This window comes from Lynx canadensis, chromosome D1 (assembly GCF_007474595.2).
Source record: "Lynx canadensis isolate LIC74 chromosome D1, mLynCan4.pri.v2, whole genome shotgun sequence".
In the NCBI taxonomy this organism is placed as follows: Eukaryota; Metazoa; Chordata; class Mammalia; order Carnivora; family Felidae; genus Lynx; species Lynx canadensis.
Genome location: NC_044312.2, coordinates 114,172,450 through 114,182,640, shown reverse-complemented (window position 1 = coordinate 114,182,640; position 10,191 = coordinate 114,172,450).

Sequence of the window (10,191 nt, the reverse complement as noted above, 5' to 3'; positions counted from 1 at the left end):
GGAAAAGCAGGGGAGAGACCCCCCCCCCCCCACAAACGCTCGTGTTAAACATCTAATTCAAGAAGTCAGAAGATGGGGCGCCTCGGTGGCTCAGTCGGTTGAGCACCTGACTTCGGCTCAGGTCACGATCTCAGGGTCTGTGGGTTCGAGCCCCGCGTCAGGCTCTGTGCCGGCAGCTCGGGGCCTGGACCTGCTTCGGATTCTGGGTCTCCCTCTCTCTCTTCCCCTCGCCCGGTCATGCTCTGTCTCTCTCTCAAAAATAAATAAACATTTTAAAAGTTTAAAAAAAAAAAGAAAGAAAGGAATCAGAAGAGTCAAAGATTGGTTTTGCAGAACTGGTGAAGTGATCCTACTTGAATCACCAAAAATACTAAGAACTTTTTTAAATGACGTCACGACCGAGGGGGTCCCCTCTGATGCGAAGGTAGTTTTATATTGGCAAGCAAGCCGTCCGGGGGACTCTTGAGACAGTCACCGAGCGGAGGCTTGGGGGAGACTTGGGGGAAACAGAACACAGTCAGTGAAGGCGATTCTCAGCCAATTAAGAGTCGAAGACGGTTTCCTTGGAGCGAGGAAAGCATCTTCCAAACGCCTACAGCAAACATCGCCCTCAACGAGGAAATGTTTCAAGACTCAGGCAGGAATGCCACCTGCCTCCTCACAGTCCGGGTGTCTCAGCCAGAGCTTCGGGGCGAGAAAAATAAACTGCCAGAAAAGGGGGTCAAGAGGCCAAGAAAAATTGTATCTTGTCCTACCTACTTGTGCCTTAAAAAATTGCCACTATTTGGGGCGCCCGACTGGCTCGGTCAACGGAATGTGTGACTCTTGATCGGGTTGGGAGTTCGAGCCCCACATTGGGTATAGAGAGTCCTTAAAAAGAAAATCTTAAAAAAAGTTGCCACCATTCACAACCAAATAGTTGTCTACCAAAAAAAACCCCCAAGAAAATAAAATCTGCAACTCTAAATCAGAACGAAGAGTTCTGTATAGGTGTGCGCGAGCATAAGATAGAAAGATCGAGAGTTAGGCGACAGTGTTTAAAAATACCATTTACAACAGAAATGTAGAAACATACAATAATAAGTACAAATCTAGGAAAACACGTGCAAGGCAAGCAGACAGATGATAAAATCGCATTAGTGAAAAGTATCTAAACAGCATGAATACCTACAGGCTATTATATGTTCCCTAAGACGAGGAGTAATGTATCAAAACTATTTGCTCTCTCTAAATTAATCCACAAATTCAGGGCAACTCAACCATGTGCCCGCAGGGATTCATGTAAATTCATGCTGAGTCTAAATGTGCGCAGAAGGAAAGGGGACTGTGGACAGACCAGACCACATGAGGGGCAGCGCCGGCTCCCAGACGGACACAGACACGGACAGGGATGTGAACTTGGGAACAGACGCAGAGAAGGACACGGTCACGGTCACAAGCACAGACACAGGCACACAGAGGACAGGCACATGTGCGGGGCCATGGGCGCGCCTGGTGTCGGGGGCGTGGGGGGCCCGGGACGGACCAACACCGCGAATAGTAAAACAGTGCGCCCGCCTCTTCACACCGACCACCGAAAATCAGCCCCCCTGCCAAGTAAAGGCCTAAGTCTGAGAAGGAAAACATTCCAAGTTTCAGGAAGCAGCTATAGGAGAGCATAGCTCCCACTAAGGGAATTTCTTGAACCAGGCGTAAAACCTTCGCACCGTGAAACAGGAGTTCAGTGAAGTCCAGAGGCATAAAGAAAGTCTTAAGAAGGTGAACCTCTCCAGGTTAGGAAACAGAGCGCAGGTGAGCCAGCTCTCAAGGCCTTGGTGGGTTCAGGGGCTCTGGACTCAGGCAGGGCCACGGAGCCAGGGTGGGGTCCGGCCGGCAGAGGGGCCCGGCTTCCCGGGAGGACGCGGGCCTCTGTCCTGCTCCCTTCGCCCCGCCCTCCCGAGCTCCAGGGACAGGCAGAAGGTCACCATGAAAGCTCATTTTGGTGACGTGGGCTCCGGACAAGGGACTCCGCGTGGGTCCTGCCGTCTCTTTTCTCACATTTGCACCAAATGACACCATCAGCCCAGGGGAGCCACCAGCCACGTCTTGGGAGCACATCCCCGATGAAGGCCAGTGTTCAATATACAGAAGGAGCTTCGGGGCACATTAGGAGATGCAGCAGCCTTGACTACATGCCACATCCAAACCCAAAGTGACAGAGAACGTTTGTGACACTTGTATCAACGGGGCAGTAGTGGAGATGTGGTCATGGAGGAGAAGGTCCTTGCTCCGAGACTTGTCTGGGAGTGTCCTTCAAGGCTCGGGAAGGGAGAGAGGTAGGGACCAGATGTAGCAAAATCGAGTCTGCAGATGGAAAGCTCTAGCACAGTGGTGCACACCTGTGCTCAGGTGCAGGCGCGGAGACGACCGGGCGCTGTGCTAGGGAGCAGATACCGGGACGCCTGGTCAACTCCAGGAAGCCTGCCAGTTCTGGTTCCTCTCCCCGCACAGATTACTGTTGGCAATTGCAGAACACTGGAACCTTCATCCAGGGGACAGCAGACAGGTAAACTGTGGGAGATTCACAAACGGACTGTGCAGTTAAAACACAGGACCTGCAGTTAAATGCAACCACTGGCAAATCGTGAAAACACAACATTGGGGGCGATGAGTCAGTTGCAAAAGGAAAAAATTACTTACATAACATTTTTAAAAATATGAAAACAAGGGGCGCCTGGGTGGCTCGGTCCATTAAGCGTCCGACTCTTGATTTCGGCTCAGGTCATGATCTCATGGTTTGGGAGTTCGAGCCCCACGTTGGGCTCTGTGCTCTCTCTCTCTCTCTCTCTCTCTCTCTCTCTCTCTGTCTCTCTCAATGGATAAGCTTTAAAAAATATGAAAACAAATTATATATGCCTAGATGTGAGGAACACACATCTCAGATGAACAGTTCCCCTCCAGGGGATTTTATTGTGAAGGGGCGACCCAGAGCACCAAGACAGGGTTCATCATGTTTTATTTCTTAAGCCAAGTGGTGGGTGCATAGATGTAGGTCCTTCCTATTTTTATTTCTACCTCCTGGTGTATCTGAAATAGTTCCTAATTGTTAAACATCGGGGGGAGGGCACTTGCCAAAAATCAATCCTTATTTCTGAGAACAAAACAAAGGCTCAAGAAACTATAGAAAACTATAAATAAGCACTTCCTTTATCTACACTCGGTGGTGGAACACGAAGTGTTTCAGTCCAAGACAGGAACCAAACGAGAACGCCTGCTTTTACCATTACTCTTCGGCCCTGGACTGGAAACTGAAGACAATGAGAAAGATGTTAAACGGAAATAAGATGTATAACTTCTGGAAAGGAGGAAACCAACTACCACATTCCTAGGAGCCCCGAGAGAGTCAGCGGAAGAACCTTCAGGATAAATGAGAGAACTCAGGAAAGTGGCCAGATGCAAAATACATATTTTAAATCAACATTTTTTATTATTTTCTAGCAACGACCAGAGAGAAGATAAAGTGGAATAAAAATATTATTCTCAAACAAAACAAAACAAAACAAAGAGCGTAAAATACTTAGCAATAACCCTCTTAGGAATGTTCAGGGTCTGTAGGAAGAGAAGGACAAAGTTTAATGAGAAACATAAAAATGAACTTTGAAAAAAGAGAGAGTGAGAGAGAGAGAGAGAGAGAGAGAAAGAAAAAACATAGCTTGTTCTTGAGTGGGAAGTTTACCAAAAAAAATCAGTTCTTACCAAATTAATGTATAGGTTTGCCAGATCTTCAACCAAAATTCAAATAGGATTTATTTGGGGAAGAGGGTGAGCCAGGGGTGGGGAGGTGGTTGGCAAGATGAATCTCAGATTCATAGAGAAGGAAAAATATGCAGGGATAGCTAAGAAATGTTTGAAAATTAAGAGCAGATTTCCAAAGTGAAGGTATTATAGCTGATATGTGTTGAGTACTCCCTGCAGACCCCGGGTCCAGCAAAGTTCCTCTTAGTTTCCTCATGCAATGTTCGCAGTAGACCAAAGAGGCAAATATTCCCATCATTTGTGTTTTCCAGAAGAGCAAACTGACGCTCAGAATGGGTGACGCCAGGTCCTGAGGTTACATAGCCCCTAAGCAGTGGACTTAACCGTACACCATGGATTACGACTTCACGCCCTCTGCTCTCTAAGGTTGTAAAATTTCGCCCAATTCTACAGTACTTATCAGCACGCTATCACATATACATGAGCATCTGGAAGCCTCTCAGTCAATGAAAGGGAGGTGGTGAGATGTTTAATAAAAGAGGTTGGGAAAATCAGACGTGCATGTGGAGAAGAAAAGGCAATGAGATTTTCACTGCATGCCAAATACCAAAATATATGCCGGGAGAATTAGAGAGTTCAGCATGAAAAAAAAAATTGTTAAAACTAAACCTAGAGAGAAATGTAGGTACGTGTCTGTCTGCTTTCATGCTGGGGAGAAATTTCTAAGCTCACAAGCAGTGGAAGCATCAGGGAAGAAAGGTAAAGCTCAGTGGATTTCATTACTTGGAAATTTTATGTTTCTATATCAAAGATGTTCATCAAAAGGCAGACTTCTTTTCCAGCCAAGACAGAGCAAGAGGGGTCAGATTTATCCTCCTGCCTGAAACAACCTAAAACAGTGGGGGGGGGGGGAGGAACCGAACAGAAATACACAAAACAATGGTTTTCAAGAGAGTGGGCATCAGGCAGTGAACACCTGAGGTCCCAGGGAGATGGGAAACAGTCAGGTTGAGTCCCACAATTGCCTAGTTTGCTTTTTTTTGAGAGAGTTTCCAGGCCTCAGGGAAGGAAGGGGGACCTGCGGAGAGGTCTCTGAGTGGACAATATAGAGCTGAGGGTCTGGGGAGACTGAGGCATAGGACTGAGGACCACAAAGGAGAGAGTGCCCAGGAATAGAACCCTGGAGGCCTGCAGCGAGGCCCCTCCAGCATTCACACTGGACAGAAACTGTCCAAGGCTGGGAAGAGAGCCACTGGAAAGGATTGGAGAGACCAGTGCCTGATGTTCACACAAGGCCGGGAAGAGGGTCTGCTCCCAGCAACCAGACTAGAAAAGTGGATAATTCACGGGGCATTGGGTATCAGAAATGTCTTGCCTCGGTAGCGGGAATAATTAACCCTGGATAAATAATGGAGCATTGCTCCAAACCTGCCTTGCAAATCAGAAAAAGACTGGAAAGGATCAAAATGTGTCCAGATAACTTAACTACACCTCAAAACAAAGCTCTGGAATATATATAGAAATCTAAAAATATCCCGCACCCACTGAAAGGAAATTCATAATATCTGGCATCTCATAAAAAATGATCAGACAGGCAAAGAAATAGGAGAATGTGACCCATAAGGAGGAGAAAAACCAATCAAAACCAACTGTGATAAGTTAACACTGTAAACAAAAAACCAGCCAAGGTTGGGCCACAGCTAAAATGCCAACAGAGGAGATAAAAGGGAATAAATAAGACTCTTGAGAATTCAAAAGAAGGCAGAAGAAGGGGAAATGAGTAGAAAGAACAGGTGAGATGAATAGAAAGCAAGTAACAAGATGATTAACTCACACTGGGCCACACCGATAATCACATTAAATGTAAATGGTCTAAACACCCCAATTAAGAGGCTGAGCTGGTCATATTGGGTTTAAAAAGCAAGACTTCGTTATATGCTGCCTACAAGAAACACGTATTTTTAAAATTTTTTAAATGTTTGATTTACTTTTGAGAGACAGAGAGAAAAACAGAGTGCGATTGGGGGAGGGGCAGAGAGAGAGGCACAGAATCCGAAGCAGGCTCCAGGCTCAGAGCTGTCAGCACAGAGCCCGATGTGGGGCTCGAACTCACAAACCATGAGATCATGACCTGAGCTAAAGTTGGACGCTTAACCAACTGAACCACCAACGCACCCCAAGAAACACATTTTAACAAACAAACACACGAACTGGTTAAAAGGAATGACAGTTACATGAAGCAACAACCGATAGAACTGAAAGGAGACAGACAAATCCATGGTCCTGGTCAAAGATTTCAACACCTTCTCTCAACAATTAATCCAACAAGTGGGCACAAAATCAGCAAGGACATAGGAGACTTGAACAATACTGCCAACCAACTTGACTTGCTTGGCAGGTATAGAATACTCCACTCAAATATACATCATTTACCCATACAGACCATGTTCTGGGCCATAAGACAAAACTTAGTAAGTTGAGAAGGATTCAAGTCACATAAATTATATTCTTTGACCATAGTGAAATTAAGCTAGAAATTAATAACAGAAAGATCCTTGGAAAGTTCTCAAATGTTTGGAATCTAAATAACACACTTCTAAATAATTCATGAGTCAAAGAAAAATCAAAAAGGCAATTGATGCTTAGGAAGCATCGTCAACTGAATGAAAATGAAAGCACAGCACAAGGGAACTTGTGGAATGCCGCTAACGTGGTCCTGAGGGCGAAATTTACACCATCAAATATCCATCGTAGAAAATAAGAAAGGTCTCAAGTCAATAACCTCAGCTCCCACCTTAAGGAAAATCTAAAAATAAATGCAAATTAAACCCAAGTGAGCACAAGAAAGGAACTAATAGAGATCAAGTGGAAGTCAATGAAGTAGAAAACAGAAAAATAATAGAAAAAAAAATTTTAAATCAAATGAGAGGCACCTGGGTGTCTCAATTGGTTAAGCGGCCACTCTTGGTTTTGGCTCAGGTCATGATCTCTCGGTTCATGAGTTCAAGCCCCTGCTTGGGATTCTCTCTCCCTCTCTCTTTGGCCCTCCCCTGCTTGCTCTCTCTCTCAAATAGATAAACAAACGTTAAACAATAAATAAATAAAAATAAAATAAAAACTTGTTTTTTGAGAACATCGATAAAAATTGACAAAACTCTAGTCAATTTAATCAGGAAAAGAGAAAGAGAGAGAGAAAAACAGCAGGAATTACCAAAATCAGGACTGAGGAAGGTGACATCACTACAGACTGTACAGATGTCAAAAGATAAAAGAATAATAAGGAAACTTATGAACAACCTCATGCCCACAAATTTGACAGGCTAGATGAAAATGGACACATTTCTTGAAATCAGAACTCACTCAAGAAGAAACAGACAACACAAGCAATCACACAGTGATTAAAGGACTCAAAGTGTAGTTAAAGTCTTTCCCACAAAGGAAGCTCTAGGCCTGTCTGGGTCCAAACTCTGGGATCTACTATTGGATCTACCAAACATTCAAAGGAAGAAATAATAGCAATAACATACAAATTCTTTTAAAGTTTATTTATTGGGGGGGGGGGAGAGGGGCAGAGAAAGAGGGAGAAAAAGAATCCCAAGCAGCCCCTGTGCCAAGCCTGACTTGGGGCTCGACCCCACCAACCTTGCTGAAATCATGACCTGAACTGAAATCAAGCATCAGATGCTTAATTGACTGAGCGACCCAGGTGCCCCATACATACAAATTCTTCTAAAAAAAAAAATTGAAAAGGATGGAATACTTTCTAACTCATTTTCTGAGGCCAGCATTCTACTGATACCAAAACCAAAGACAATACAAGAAAATTATAGACCACTATCCTGCATAAACGTTGATGCAAAAATTCTAAGTAAAACTTTAGCAGGTAGAATTCAACAGTGTATAAAGTGGATTACATGCCATGGCCAAGTGTGGTTTATCCCAGCAACATGGGGTTTGTATAACCCCCATGATTGATTCAAAACTCAATCAGAGTACTTCACCATTTTAACAAACTAAGAAAGAAAAGCCATAGGATCATCTCGATAGAAGCAGGAAAAGCATTTTGACAAAATTCAACATCTATTTCTGACTTAAAAAAAAAAAAAGAAAAGTTCCCAGCAAACCAGGAATAGAGGGGACTCCCTCAACCTAATGACGGGCGTCCAATGGTGAAAGAGAAAGGTTTCTCGTCAGAGACAGGAACGAGACAAGGATGTCTGCTCACCACTTGCAGTCACATCGTACTGGAATTTCTTGCTGGTGCAATTATGCCAGACAGAGTCACACTAATTGTAGGGGGAAAAGGAACGCTGCTTTCCTCACAGACAACTGGATCCTCTAATCCAATGGAACCTATAGGAAAAGCCACAAGAACTGACAAGTGAGTTTACCCAGGTTTCCGGACACAAGGCCGCCATACAAAGTCAGTTGTACTTCTGTCGAATAGCAATGAACGATCAGATATTGACACTTAAAAACACCACTTCCTAATAGTATCAAAAAATAAGGATACATCTGAAAAAGGGCGTGCAAGAGCTACATGTTGAAAATACAAAACACTGCCAAGAGAAGTCAAAGACTTGGATAACAGAGAGGTGTAGAGTATTCATGGATCGGAAGGCTTACTCAACACTGTTAAGATGCCAGCTCTCCCCAAGTTTGGCCTATGCATTTAATGCAGTCCCAGTGAAAATCCCAGCATTTTTTAATGTAGAAATTCATAAGCCTATTCATATGGAAATGCAAAGGACCAAGAGTAGCCAAAATAACCCTGAAAAAGAATAAAGTCGGGCTAACATTCTGAGAATTAGGATAAGTCTAGAGTAACCCAAACAGGGCGAGTTTGGTATAAAGATATTAGATCAACAGAGCGAAGTATTCTAGAAATAAACCCACACATATGCAGAAATGATAGCTTTCCTAATAAATCATGTTGAAGCAAGTGGATGTCCACACACAAGACAAAAAGAGAAGGAGGAGGAGGAGGAGGAGGAGGAGGAGGAGGAGGGAGGATTATTTGAATTCACATATCATACTGTATACAAAATTAACTCAAAATGGATCATAGACTAAATGTAAAACCAGGAATATAAAAACATAGGGGAAAATGGTTGTGAATATCGATCAGCAAAGATTTCCTAGATATAATACCAAAAGCACAATCCCTGAAAAACAAAAATATTGGTGAATTGAAATGCACCCAAAATCTTCAAAATTTGCTCTTCAAATTTCAGTGTTTCATTGTAAAGAGAACGAAAACGTAAGATGCCAGCTGGGAGAAAACCTTTGCAAAACATGTAGTTCATGAGGGGCTGATCCAGAATATAGAAAAAACTCTTACAACTCGGTAATAAGAAAGCAAACCACCCAATTTTTTTAAAATGGGCCGAAGAGCAGAACGGGCACCTCAGTAAACGAGATGTTGGAATAGCAAGTAAGCCACGGTCATCGGCGAGACGCCACATCAAATCACAGGAACCACCAATAAGAGCGGCTAATATTGAGAAAGCCCAGCCATACCAAACGCTGGGCAGAAGGCAGGGGAACCTCACGTCGCTGGTGGAAATGTGAAATGATGTGGTTCGGCAGTATCCTTTTTCTCGAGAAGTTAAACGTACACCTGCCATGTGATGTGGTCCTTATGTCCAGGCATTTCCCCATGAGAAAATTAAATGTTTGTCCTCACAAAGACTTTCACATGAATGTAAATAGCAGCTTTATTTTTAATCGTCAGAAAAACTGGAAACAACCCAAATGTCCTTCAACAGACAAAAGCATAAACAAATTTTGGTCTGTCCATACCATGGCAATCTGGAGGAATGTAGGATCGAGGCAGCACGGATGAATCCCAAAATAGTTATGCCGGGAGAAAGAAACCAGACAGAGAAGAGGAGAAACTATATGCTTCCATTTATAGAAAACTCCAGAAAATGCAAGCTAACCAGGTCATTGGTTGCTTGATGGGGATGGGGAGGGGCACAGGAAGGGAGGAAAGAAGGGATTGCCACAGTCCAAAGATGCTTTCGGGGGTGATGGGCTGGGTCCTCCTCGTGTGTGGACGGCCATCCTCTCCCTATGTCCTCACGGGGCCGTCCCTCTGTGTGCGTCTGTGCCCTGATCCCTCTTCTTACCAGGACACTGGACACACGGAATCAGGACCCACCCCGGTGACCCCATGTTACCTTAATCACCTCTGTACAGTCCCCGTCTCCAGATATGGTCACATCCTGGGGTGCTGGGGGTCAGAACTCCAACACACGGCCTTGGGAGGGACGGGATTCAGCCCATAGCACACCTTCATGGCAAAAATGAGCAAGAGACATAAACAGACAAGTCGCAGACTCAGGAATACGAATGACCAATGAGTGGCCAATGCACAGGAGAGGCAGATACCGGTGAAGACAGACATGTGACACGCCGTCCTATGCCCAGGTTTGCAAAGGCTTCAACGTTTCT